Genomic DNA, 14,874 nt, shown 5'->3' with positions numbered 1-14,874 from the left:
GGTGTTTAATTATGAAATGTATTGTGACCATGGCCTTAAAGGCATAGTATGAGAAATTGGAGTGTTATCATGACATTATATGAATGAGAATTCAATGAAGATAATGTGATCATGTTATGAACGTAAAGGTGTTGCTATTGAAAGATTATTTCTCAATTTGACACTCATGAATGTTGATGATAGAATATGAAGGATTCTTCAATATAAAGTATACCTTGAATTGGTAGGGCTTATGCATCATTTTCTTGTATAAATGATTATATTGTTGATTGTTGAATCCTCGGATCGGTAGGCTAGTGGCACCCTTCCACACGAGCTTATAATGAACCTTGGAATCGGTAGGCCTATGGCACCTTTCCATGAAGGTTAATGATGAGACTTGAACCGGTAGGCCCATGGCACCCTTTCAAGAGGAGTTAATGAGCTTTCCTAAATGAACCTTGAAACGGTAGGCTTAAAGCACCCTTTCACGTGTTAATGAATGTAATTTGGAGTTGGTAGGCCAATGGCACCTCTCATATGTGATAATGTCAAGGTAACGAACTATTCTATGGGAATGTAGGCTAAGCACCGAGTGGATTTGGTTAGATGGAAACTCCCCCAATAGTTAGGCATGAGTTTCAATGATCGTCTACCTTATCCCATAAACTATGTGCCCGCATAGGTAGCTAGTGGATCCATTAAGCTATATATCGGTCTTCCTTAGGCAAGTAGACCACCTCTTTACGGTGTGGGGACTTATGACACCGGATTCCATGACAAGCTCTCATGGTCTATGTCGGTTAAACGCTTACTTCCCATCATGTGAGATTTCATTATGGTTTCTTGATAAGCTCTACAAAGTGTAGGTAGTAGTATGGGATGCTACCTATACATTGCACGAGTAGGCTTGGAGAGGGTCATAGTGAGTTTCTCTAAATCCTAATGTATGTGACACAAATGTGCCCTAAATGAGGTTATTAAAGAATGTTGGCTCTCGAATGTTTAATATGAGATGCATGCTATACTTGGGTTATATTATGAGTTATTTTCCCTTGTCATGTCTTAATTAATGATATACCTCTTATGTATGAATATTGTGCAAAGGTGAAAAAAAGGAATGATAAGTTACTTTAAGTGACCAAAATGTGGTACCTTAGTATGGATAGTGGTATGGGACGCCATCCATACATTGCACGAGGTATAACATAAGGGTTCTTGAGGTGAAGGTCCAAGGTAAAGGTTTTCATGTTGAAATTGTTTAAAGGTAATATTATGACTTACTTGATGTTTATGCTTGTATTGTATGTCTTTTATGCAACTATTCATGGTACTTCAAAAAGTGGCATAATGCATGGTTTCTAACCAAAATGTCCCTTTTAAAGCATGTTTTGCATGGTCATCATACTTAGTACTTAATTGTGCTAATTCCATATTTCTCTATTTTCTATAAGTGTAGGTTCCCGGCAAGTGATCACTCCTAGCTAGTTTGAAGTGTTGGATTGCTTTCCTCCAAGACTTGGTATGTCCTCATGGATTCGAGGATAAGACTTTTAAGTCCGTTTGTTCATGTAATAGACTTAATAGACTTCTTTTGATTGTAAAGGGTCGTGTCCCTACCTATATTTTGTGACTGTGTCTAAGATGGCCATGTGAGACTTAGACTTCCGCTGTGTGTTTTTAAAATTGTTTTAATGAAGTTCAAATGTGTGGATGTAAATAAGTTTTTTTTTATTCCACACTATTTTCATTATTGAATGCAATGAATGACTATGTGGCTCGTATAAGGCCCCTTCGGGGTCGAATACGCCATGTTACGACTAGGGGGTACTCTCGGGTCGTGACACCTTCTCACCTTCTAAGGTATTTGATCTTCTCTCTTTTGTAGTATTTCAGTTGTATTCTTTGTAGAGTGAAATAAATATTGGTGCAGTTGTTCTCTGGTGGACGCGGGATCATTCTGATTCGAACCACGATAAATATTATTGTTCTTCCTTGTTCTTTATTTTCATGTTTCTGCTAACGTGTAACAACATCAACATTGTTGTTTTCTTCTAAAAAATATTTACATGTATAAGATTAAAAAATGACTCGCAATTTACGCCACAGGAAGGTGTCTTGTTTTAATGTACAAAGAACTTTATGTTTTCTGTGACGAAGAAAAATCATATTACTCTAACATCTAATAATTGTATTGCAGAACACTCTTGAAACCTCTAATTTAGAAGACCAGAATGCATAAGGGACTGAAGGTTCCTTGGAAGAAATAGAAATCAACATGAATGTAATTGTACCTTTAATTCCTCCTCAAATAGGTAATGTAGAATCGAGAGAGCCCTACATTTATATGAATTTTCAAAGAGTTGATAGTGGAATTAAATTTTGTCTTGATTATGCTCATCGTAATGGTTTTAGTGTGCATAAAAATCATATTATTAGATCAAGAAAATATAAATCAATAACTGGTCAAGAGTTTGTTTGTTCAAAAGAAGGATTTCGCTCAAAGAAAAGCCTTGAGAGTAATAAGCAACTATATGAGACTATGAAAGGGTGTAAAGTGATGTTATATTTCTCAAAGAAAGAAGAAGGAAAGTAGATTATTTCTAGGCTTATCTCAAATTCATGGACTTGCTTATCTCCCTAGCCAGAAATTATTGCGATAAAAAAGAAAAAAATCAGTCTCAAAATAATCTTATTGATCTTTTAGATAATTCTGGTATTCGTCGAAGTAAAATTTCGTCAGTGTTGATCACTCAGGCTAGGGGTCTTGATAATCTCAATCTAACTGGACTAGATATTCAGAATTATTTGAGCACTAAAAGGGAAAACTATCTTGAGAAAGGAGATGCACAATTGATGTTGAAATATTTTCATAAGCGTTAATCTGGTAGCCCAGGATTCTTCTATGCAATACAAATGGATGTAGAGGGTCATTTAGCTAATTGTTTTTGGTTTGATGTCAGGTCTAGGATAGCTTACAAGAATTTTGGATATGTTGTCTTACTTGATCCTATATACTTGAGGAATAAATATAAGATGCATTTTATTCCATTTACCGGAGTTAATAACAATCATCAATCTGTCTTATTTTACTGTACTTTGCTTTGGGATGAAATTGAAAAAACTTTTCGGTGGTTACTTCGCACTTGGCTAGAGCCAAGTTTGGTGTTGCCCCTCATACTATAATCACAGATAAGATGCTACAGTAACTAATGTAGTTGCAAAGGTGTTCCCAAATAGTGTACACAATTTTTGTATATGGCACATTGAGTAGAAATTTTTTGAATATTTAAGTCACGTTTTTCGTGAATTTGATGATTTTCAAAGTGAGTTTAGTAATGTTTACATTGTACAACCACTATTGAGGAATCGGAAACTGCTTGGAGTGATATAATGAAAACATACAATTTGAAAGAACATAGTTGGTTGCATAAGATATATAGAATTCGTGAGAAATGGATTGCAGCATATGCGCGAACTACTTTTTGTGTTGGAATGTCAACTACTCAAAGAAGGAAAAGTATGAAAAAGTATTTTAAGGATTATCTTAACTCTAGTAAATCAATAAGTGTATTTAATGCATTATGATAAAGTTATTGAATCTAGGTATGATAAAGTAAGGGAGAAGAATTATACAATAAAATATTCAAAGGCTATCTTGAAAACTTTATATCATATGGAGGATGAAGCAACAAATTATATACTAAAAAAATATTTCAAAAACTTCAAGAAGAAATGATTCAATTTAAAAAATTTATTCCAGAAAAGATTGAGATTCGAGATGGAATATATATAAAGTTCATTTGTTTCAAAGCCAGACACCAACATACATTATTAGATTGAATCTTGTATCAAAAGATGCTAGTTTTTCTTGTCACAAGTCTTCGTTCATAGGTATTTTATGTAGGCATGTGCTTGTGGTATTTATAAAGAAACGGATTCATTCACTTCCACCATGTTATCTATTGGATCAGTGGACAATGTATATGACCAAAGAAAATGCTAATGATATTTCAGTTCCAAGATTACATGTGAATGCTTCACGTCTTCCACTTTGTGGTTTAATAACATTATGATGCTTTCTCTTGGGCTTTCCGAACCGAGCTACTTGATCAAAGAAGCACTATAAATTTTCATATAAAAAATATTTCAACTATGTGAAGATCTTAATGAACTTTTATATGAGGATGAAAATGATAATGTATGTGATAGTCAAGTTAAAGAGTTGAATCCAAATTTGAACTGAAGTGAACAAAGACATATTTGACCCTCCATGTGTGGCTACTAAAGAACGTCCTCATTCTTTGAGAATGAAAGGTGATCTAGAAAGTTCTCAGAAGGTTAAAAGAAGCTCTTCTCAGAAACCAACAAGGAAAATCAAAATTACAAAAAAAAGGCAAGAGTGTGAGGTAATTTTATGATTTGGTTTTAAATTGTCAATTTAATTCTAGGATAATACAATTTTGAGGCATATTTATTAATTAATCCACATGTTTCAATCATTTTGACTAATGTGCAGGTTAAACATAAATATTGAACTGAAATCTAAAAGCATAGACACATTTCTTAATGCAGACCCTGCATTGGTAAACCTTTCCTTTTAATAGATTATATATGTCAATTTTGATTAAGACTTATTTTTATGTTATTTTCAACTAATAGAATTTTGTTTTGCTTATTCATTTCTTTTTAAAGCATATTCCATCATATTCAGAATCATTTCAAGGATAAAATAATGACGGTGATGCATATCCCTCTTCATTTATGGTGGGTTTTAATTTACTGCATTTTTATGTATTTTAAAATTATTTTATCATATGTATATTTGCTAAATAATTTCATGAATAAACTTTTTTCAGGATTTATTGAGATTTTCTTCATATCCATATCAACAAGGTTTCTAATCTATGAGTTGGCCGGCTGAAGTTCTGAAATTTTGAATTATAAAAGATGCCTAGAGATACAATTATGCAGAGTTCAACTATTGTCACTACAACAAAAATAACTTTTAGCGGTAATAAATAGGCACAATAATAAATAGTGCTAAAGTCTTTACCGGCATTAGTTAAGTGTCATTAGATCCAATGTAGCTAAAGGTTTTAGGGACATATACAAAAAGTACTAATTGCCGCAAAAAATACATATTTAGGGACGATTTAGCTATTGTCATTAATTAATTGCTGCTAAAGATCAATTTTGATGTAGTGTGATAACTCTATAAATGGAGATTGCATATCAACACAAATTACAGCATTTAGTAGAGAAAGAGGGAAGAGAATTGTATTAATGTCTTAGTACAATGAATATGTACATGTATGTCCTTTTATACTAGTCTACTAATGAAAGAGTACAAAATATCTATAACAACTTTGTAACTAACTACTGCCACCTTATCAGTCTTGTAACTAACAATGCTACACCTAACACAACCGTACAACTTGTTAGTTCTTAATACTTCTGCTAACACTCCCCTCAACCTTATGGTTGAAATACATTCTTCATCCCAAGTTTGCTTAGTAGTATATTGTGTTGTCCTTGTCCAAGACTCTTTGTAAGTAGATCAACAAGTTGATGTTTGGTGTTTATGTATTTTGCCTGCCGTACCCCTTGACATATTCTTTTTCTAACAAAGTGACAGTCTATGTTTATTTATTTTGTTCGCTCATGAAAGATAGTATTGGCAGCTATTTGAATGGCTGCCTTGCTATCACATACCATTTTGACAGGTAGTATTACATTGACCCCTAGCTTCTTGTACAGACCTATTAACCAAGTTACTTCAGCTGCACATGTAGCCCTGCTCCTGAACTCTGCCTCAGCTGAGCTTCTTGACACTGTTCCTTGCTTCTTGGACTTCCAAGAGATTAATCCTCCTCCAAACTTCACCAGATACCCTGTAACTGACTTTCTTGTTTCAAGACATGCCCCTCAATTAGTCTTATACTAGGAGCTTCCTTGATGTATCTCACTACTCTTAATGCTTCCTCCATATGTGATTCCTTAGGACAATGCATGAACTGGCTAAGAACTTGAGAGGTAAAAGCACGATCAGGCCTGGTCATGGTTAGATAAAGAAGTTTTCCTACCAGCTTTTGATACTTTGTGGGATTAGCAAGTAGCAGTCAGGACTTCAACCAGTCACATGTTCATCATATTGAATTGATGTGAGTTTTTTGTTTAGCTCCAATGGCGTATGGACATGCTTTGCTCCTCTAAGACCAGTCTCAAAGATCAGCTCTGAAGCATACTTCTTCTGTGTCATCATTATACCTTTGTTTGACCTAGAAAATTCAATACCTAAGAAGAGTTTTAGCTCCCCTAGGTCCTTCATTTTTAACTTCTTTTGGATATCATGTCTTGTGTTGTATAAGAGCTGGTGATTGCTTCAGGTAATCAGAAGATCATTACATACACTAGCACCACCACAATGTCACTCCCAGTTTGTTTTATGAATAGAGAGTAGCCATAGTGGCTTTGTTTGAACCCCATTTGGACTATTGCATCAGTTAACTTCATATTTCATTGTCTAGATGCTTGTTTCAACCCATACAAGAAATTATGGAGTTTGTAGATCTTGTGACTCTCCCCCTGTCTTGCAAAACCACTGGAATCTCCATGTATACCTCCTCTTGTAGATCACCATTTAAAAAAGCATTGTGGACATCCATATGATATATATATACCACCCTTTTGATGCAACCAAAGCCACCGCAGACCTAACAGTCACCATTTTTGCTACTGGACTAAAAGTCTCACCATAATCAAGCCCCTTTTGTTGACTAAAACCTCTAGCCACAAGCCTGGCTTTGTATCTTTCAACATCTTTCGAAGCTAAGAACTTGATCTTATATATCCATTTGCATCCAATAGGTCTCTTTCCAGTTGGTAAATCAATTTATGCTTCATGTCTTATTAATCTCCAGTGCATCAATCTCTAATTGCATAGTTGTTATCCAATCAGGATCAGTAGCAGCTTGTTCAAAGGAAACAGGTTCAGTAACAGCTGAGTATGCATTCAAGACCTCTGTATTTAGGTGACAAATGTTTGTAGGATAGTTGATCTGCCAAGGAATAAGTACATGCAGAGGTCATAGGCTTAGTGACAAAATCTTGCAGCCATAGAGGAGATTTGTTGGATCTAGTTGATCTTCTAGTTGGTACCTCAGTAGAGGGAAGTACCTCAGTAGTAGGACTAGGTGGAGTTGGACTCAAAGTATCATCTACACCATGTAGAGCAGCAGCTGAATTAGAGGTCATGTCAGATGAACTATTTTGATGTGACACAGCAGCTTAAGAAGAACTTAGAGCATACTCCACTACTGGAAATATGACATCTGGTGAGGCTTTGAGATGCTTGAAGGGAAATAATTCTTCTTGAAACACTACATGTCTATTAACAAAGAAGAACTTAGCATGAATGTCATATTGAATATAACCCTTTTGTGTTGAGGAGTAGCCCATAAATACAGCAGGAACAACCCTTGAAGAGAACTTGTCAGTTATCTTAGGACTAGCAGCATAACAGAAGCAGCCAAATACCTTCAGGTGGGACAAGTTTGGAGGATGCATATACAGTTTCTCAAAGGATGATTTGAAGCCTAGTAACCTAGAAGGAAGTCTGTTTAAAATGTACACAGCTGTGAATACACACTCCCCAAAAATCTTAAAGGTATAGATGCTTGGAACCTTAGAGCTCTGGCCATATCAAGAATAGTTTTGTGCTTGTTTTCAGCAACCCCATTTTTATGTGGGGTATACACACAAGTAGTCTGATGTACAATGCCCATTTCACTCAATAGGACCTAAAACTCAGTACTGAAGAACTCACAACCATTATCATACCTGAAAGTTTTAACACTTGTGGAATATATATTCTGAACTCTTGTAAGAAAGTGTTTGATTACAACTATTGAGTCAGCTTTGGAAGTAATAAAAAAACCTAAGTGTATCTGCTAAAATCATCCACAATTGTAATAAAATACCTCTTTCCATTATGAGTAGGAACCCTATAAGGACCCCATAGATCACAGTGTATCAAATCAAATATAGCATTAGACTTATGGACAGTAAAAGGAAATAGAAGTTTTATTTGTTTAGCTACACAATGCAATGAAAATTGCCTTTGAAGCTTAGTTTTCTAAGAGACCCATGTCTCTTTATTACATCAACAGGGAAATGTCATACATCACTAGAATTAGACTTAGTAGACATATGAACTACACTAGTAGTATTGACTAACTTCTTTTGAGTTTGACTTGGTTCTTCATGAAGTATGTAAAGTCCATCCTCTTCTTTACCAAAATCCCATTCACCTGATCAGTGGAGAGGTCTTGGAAAACACTGAAGTCAGGAAAAAATCCTACCATACACTGTAATTCTTTTGTATGCTTTGAAACTAATAGTAAATTGCACTTGAACCTAGGAATAAAGAGAACATTGGAAATAGAATGATCTGTGAACACACAAGAGTTGCCAATATGTGACACTAATACATCTTTTCCATTTTGTAGATGTACTCTATTATCTGTGTGAGCAAGTGTCTTCTTAGCTTTGTCAATAATATCTAGGTTAGATGTAATATAATGAGAAGTTCCAGTATGAATGATCCATTTACTGCTACATTTACTACTACAAGATATGGTTGTAAGAGAACTACATGCATTTGCAACAGTGGCAATGTTTGCAGAGGACTCTCCTACCTTGTCACCTTCAGATTTTGAGAGCAGTTGAAGTATCTGTTGGTATTGAACTGAAGTGAAGAAGGTACTATTGTTCAACCCTACACTAGCTCCTGATTGACTAGAGGAGATAGTGGTGTTGACCCTGACCACATGTCCACACTCCTCTGAAGCTGTAGTTTGATTTGCATACATATTTGGCTTCCTCTTAGATTTGAAGTCCGCGGGTGTCACGACCCAGGAGTACTCCCTAGGTGTGACAAGGCGTACTCAACTCCGAAAGGTCTCATACGAGCCCCTTAGCATATCGTAACATAAGATAAATAGAAATTATGCGAAATTTAAAACTTGTCCATATAATCGAAGTCTTTTCTAAAAGCAAGCGGAAGTCTAGACTTGTCTCAATTAACAATCTAATACAATCTTGGAATCAAATAGGGACACAACCCTTACAATATAGTTCGAAAATAAAATAACTAGAAAGGAACTACAATGACTCATACGTCCTCGAATCTTGAGGACTCACCACAAGTGAAGAGAATAGTCGATCCAAGCTTGAAACAAAATAATATCACCTTAAGAACCGGACCCTACACTTGTAGGAAAATGTAGGAAAATATGGGCAAATGCAAAAATGCACTAAGTATGATAGCCATGCATAAAAACCTTTAAAACGTTCTAAAAAGGACATTTTAGTTGAAAAGCATGCATTTTACCAAGTTTGAGAATGATCATGCACATTAGTTTAAAAGCATAAGTCATAAGCATATTCAACATATAGATAACCATAGCATAATAGAACCATCTCATAAGTAGCCCTAAGTCATACTTGTTCAATGCATAGATAAGATCCCATAATCCCATTTATACTAAGTACCACTTTTAGGTCACCATAATCATACTTGCCATTTTTTGATCTCATCCTTTGTTCATACTCATAGACAAGGAAATCTTCCATTTACTAAGACATATCAAGGAAAGAAACTCATAGCAACAATCCATATTTAGCATAATTCATTACAAATAGCCTTCATATCAACATACTTAGTAACATCATCATAAGCATATTCATTTCATAAATCTTTATAGCATAAAAGGAACACACCATAACTACTCTCAAAGATTACTTGTGCAATGCATGGATGAAGTCCCATAACTTCTTGAGTAACCATAGTTCATAATTCATATTCTTGTTCATAGTGGGAATAAGCCTTAACCGACATAATCCATGTGAGCTTAACATGGAATCCGGTGTCAAGCCCCACACCGAAAAGAGGTGTCCAACTTGCCAAAGTTAGAACTAACATGTATTAGCTTTTAGGTGGATCCACTAGCTAAAGACCTATGGGGGCACATAGTTATGGGATAAGGAGGTTGTTATTAGAAACCCGGCCGTACATAGGGAGAGCTTCAACCTCACAATATCCACTCGGTGCTAAGCATTTAATTCCCACGGAGTAGGTGATTCACTATTAACATCATTACTCATGAAAGGGTTCCCTTAGCCTACTTATTCAAGGTATATCATTAGAATATCTCATAGACTCCTAATGAAAGGGGTACCATTGGCCTACCGATTCAAGGTTCATCATTAGAATACTTCATTGGTCACTCATGAAAGGGATACCATTGGCCTACCAATTCGAGGTTTATCATTCGAATAGCTAATTGACTCCTCATGAAAGGGGTACCATTGGCCTACCGATTCATTTAGGTGAGAAAATCCTTCCAAAACATGTCATCATCATTCATAAGTGTATAATTGAGCATAGCATTTCAATCAACACAATATCATTATCATAATCATGGAAACTTCATTCATAAGTGTGTCTATGAGAGAATAGCCTTTCAACAACACCAAAATTACATCATAGTCATAATCACTTTACTCTCAAAGTGTTCTTAAAGCATATACATAAACCTCATAAACATGCATAATTCTAATACTTTGTCCGTCAAGGACCATGGATCATAATTCATCAATACATATAGAATTACTACATTAGACATGGGTGATAACATAATTCAAGTAATCAATTGATTACATTCATAATTCTATCACATTCTACTTGTATCAATCAATACCCACACTTTATGATCCAATTTGAGAAAATAGGGTAATTCATGGATTCTTTAGGAATTCAACTTAAAATCATATAAAATCACCAATATATCCATAAACAAATATGATTCAATCGTTTAAAAGGAATTTGAAACGAATCCATCAGACTGAAGTCAAACCCTAACTTTTGGGTTTTCTAGCTTTGAAATTGGGGGTTTTGAAGGGGCTCCATGGGTGAAAGGCTACCCATGGATGAAGAGCTACCATAACTTATTGAAGAATTCCCATGAATTTGAGGAGAAAATCTTGATTCTTCAACCCTAGGTTCACGTTTCTTCTTATTTTTCCTTGGAGTTCTATAGAGAGGATTTTGGGGAAAAGTTGGTTATTGATTTGGGTTTTGGGATTTAAGAGGTGAATGAGTTGGTTAATTGCTTAAAAAGGATTATATAGTTGTATTGAAACTTCACAAAACGACCTCACTTAACACTAATTAAAAATGAAATTACCTAAAACCCCTTAGCCTTAACCGCCCCTAGGACAGTCCACATGTCCCCATCCACGACCCCCACCTACGGGGCATGGACTGACCCACTGACCGTACCAGTGGGGCATGGGTTGAGGTATGCAGCTCTAATATTGGTCCCTTGACCCATGACACTCAACCAGGGGGCATGGTTCCACCTACTGGCGTGAGTCCTATTCGTAGGTGTCCTATTTTTGGGCAGTTTCTAGGGACTGTTTTGGGTCCCCCTCAAGGACCCTTGGTTGGTCCTTTGGGGGTCGTACCTTGACTTTTAACCCCAAAACCCTTCATTCTAAGTACGAGAAGCAAATTTTATGACTCTAACCCTTACGACAAGCTCTAGTTAAGCCTTCTAGTTTCCGGGGTGTTACATTATCTCCTCCTTCGGAACATTCATCCTCCAATGACAATCTAGACACCTTAGGAAATTAAAGACTCAAGGTTAGCAGCCCATCATGCATGAAACATCAAAATAATACACAATTCAAAGGATGAAATATCAACTCCATCTCAACATACTCAATAGAACACAAGAAAGTAGGAACTACATCAAACAACCCATTATGCAAGAAAATTTCAACATTTCTCAAACTCATTGGAGGAACTACCTTCTCCAACTCAAAGCATGCTCAACTCAATAACATGAAGCAAATTATGCAATTACTCTCAAAAGCATATTAAAGCATGCTTGACAGCTCATCTCATGAAGCATATAGGCAATTTATACTAAATGCACAACAACATGCAGAACACATAAATCATGAAAACTCATTTTCTCACTAAACATGAATTCCATCAAGAACATGCATAACTTAAGGAAATCATGGAAATTTCTAAAACACACATGACTCCAAATCATAAAACAAGCCAAGAGGAACTATTTGTCTTAAGAAAGAATAGGAATAAAAGAAGATAGATGAGGATATCAGGACTCTCAACAATCTTGCTATCTAAGCATACCATCTCCCCCTTCGGAGTAAGCCCCCTACTAAAACCTCAAGTACCACTTCTTTCAAATAACCCCAACCAAGGCTAACATCATAGTCTAAAAAGTAGCATAGGGATCTAATAAAGCATTTGCATCTATAGAGAACTATCAACATACCGATTCCTTCATCCGGAGAGACCTCTTGGTCATTTCTAGACCGTAGTGCATATAAGTAACCATAATTTGGAGCATTGGGTTCCGTACCACTAGGAGGAGCATGCTTGGCCTATCTCCCTTTTTCCGTGAGTGTAGGGAAATTCTTCACTTGATGATCACTCTTGCCACAACCATAGCAACCGTCTGTACCGGCTAGGCACCTACCATGGTGCTTCTTTCCACATTTTGTGCAAGTAGGCTTCGGTAATGGAGACCCACTACCTTTCTCTTGGTTAAACCTAGGGGTATTGGAAGAAACTTGACTAGAATACCTTTGTTTAAACTTAGGTCTACCTTGTCCGTCGGACTTATCATTAGAGAAATTCCTATCACCAGTTCTAGCTCTTTTCACCTCCCTATTCTTTTTCCTAAGTTTTAACTCTTTAATTTGTTGGGCATGCACCATGAGACGTGAGATATTCATATCACTAATGAGCATTGTCGAACGACATTCTTCCTCTACCAAGTCGAACACTCCCATCACAAACTTATTCATTTTAGCCGTTGAGTCCGCCACTATAGTTGGAGCATACTTGGATAGTTGGGTGAACTTAAGAGCATACTCTTTCACTCTCATACCACCTTGATGGAGGTTAATGAATTCTTGCATCTTCCCTTCGCTCAACTCTAGGGGCAAGAACTTATCAAGGAATGTCGATTTGAACCTCTCCCACTCTATGGGACCCGCTCATATTGGCCTCTCATCCTTCCATTGCTTATACCATACTTGAGCCACATTTTTCAATTGATAAGTGGCTAGCTCCGCTTTTTCTACCGAAGTCACCCCTCATGATATCAAGTATTTTGTAAACCTTATCCAAAAATTCTTGAGGGTATTCTTACACTTTGGAGCCATGGAACTCGGGAGGGTTCATTCGAGCAAAATCCCTAACCCTAGAAGTGGCCGAATTCACACTAGGGTTCACATAAGTCCCAACATCTCTATTGGCTTGGCCCGTCATCGCTTGGGCTTGAGTTGTCACCGCTTGAGCTTGAGCCGTCATGGCTTGGGTCAACATTAGAAAAGCCGAAGGATTAATCGGAGCTTGATTATCTTGAGGAGCTTGATTCACCTGAGGAGTTTCTTCATTGACATTGTCACCCTCCATTCTTCTTGTGTTAGCCCTTCGTGTATTCATATCCTGAAGACACAAAAGACGGATTAGAAGAGGGACTTTATAAAGTTAAACTCTACAGCATGACTTCAGAGTAATAAAAGAACTGTACTTTCCTAAACATCTTATAACCTCTCATTCATAATGTGGCGCGCTTCACACTATGAACAAGACTCTACTAGACGTGGGTTATGAGATATCAACCTAGAATCATTCTAAACCTTGTGCTCTGATTACCAAGTTTTTCACGACCCAGGAGTACCCCCTAGGTGTGACAAGGCGTACTCAACCCCGAAAGGTCTCATACAAGCCCCTTAGCTTATCATAACATAAGATAAATAGAAATGATGCAGAATTCAAAACTATATCCATACAATCGAAGCCATTTATAAAAGCAAGCGAAAGTCTAGACTTCTCTCAATTAGCCATCTATACATTCTTTGAATCAAATAGGGACACAACCCTTACAATATAGTTAGAAAATGAAATAAATAGAAGGGAACTACAATGAATCATACGTCCTCAATTCTTTAGGACTCACTAGAAGATAGGAGAATAGTTGATCCAAGCTTGAACCAAAAGAAGATCACCTTAAGAACCAGACCATACACTTGTAGAAAAATGTAGGAAAATATAGGTTAGTACAAAAATGCACTAAGTATGATAGCCATGCATAAAAACCTTTAAAACATGCTAAAAAGGACATTTTTAGTTGAAAAGCGTGCACTTTACCAAGTTTGAGAATGATCATGCACATTAGTATAAAACCATAAGTCATAAGAATATTCACCATATAGATCACCATAGCATAATAAAATCATCTCATAAGTAACCCTAAGTCATACTTGTGCAATGCATAGATAAGTTCCCATAATCCCATCTACATAAAGTACCATTTTAAGGCCACCATAATCATACTTACCATTCTTTGATCTGATCCTTTGTTCATACTCATAGACAATGAAACTTTCACATTTACTAAGTCATATCAAGGAAAGCAACTCATAGCAACAATCCACATTAAACATAGTTCATTACAAATAGTATTCATATCAACATACTTAGTACCATCATCATAAGCATATTCATTTCATAAATCTTCATAGCATAAAAGGAACACATTATAACTACTCTCATAACCTACTTGTGTAATGCATGGATGAAGTCACATACCGCCACCCACACTAAGTAGAGCTTATTAAGTTACCATAGTTCAGAATTCATATTCTTGTTCATAATGGGAAAAAGCCTTAATGGACATAGACCATGTGAGTTTAACATGGAATCCGGTGTCAAGCCCCACACCGAAAAGGGTTTCCAACTTTTCTAAGGTAGAACTAACATGTATTAGCTTTTAGTTGGATCCAGTA

At 36.2% G+C, this 14,874-nt stretch overlaps 1 pseudogene; it reads left to right on the top strand.

The window, feature by feature from the left end:
* The first annotated feature begins 3,474 nt into the window (after window positions 1-3,474).
* Window positions 3,475-5,926, top strand: LOC125877499 (protein FAR-RED IMPAIRED RESPONSE 1-like; annotated as a pseudogene).
* The last annotated feature ends 8,948 nt before the right edge of the window (window positions 5,927-14,874 follow it).

The sequence above is a fragment of the Solanum stenotomum genome, chromosome 9, assembly GCF_019186545.1.
Source record: "Solanum stenotomum isolate F172 chromosome 9, ASM1918654v1, whole genome shotgun sequence".
NCBI lineage: Eukaryota > Viridiplantae > Streptophyta > Magnoliopsida > Solanales > Solanaceae > Solanum > Solanum stenotomum.
The sequence above is the reverse complement of the archived record's forward strand: the minus strand, read 5'-3'. Positions and strand labels throughout refer to the sequence as shown.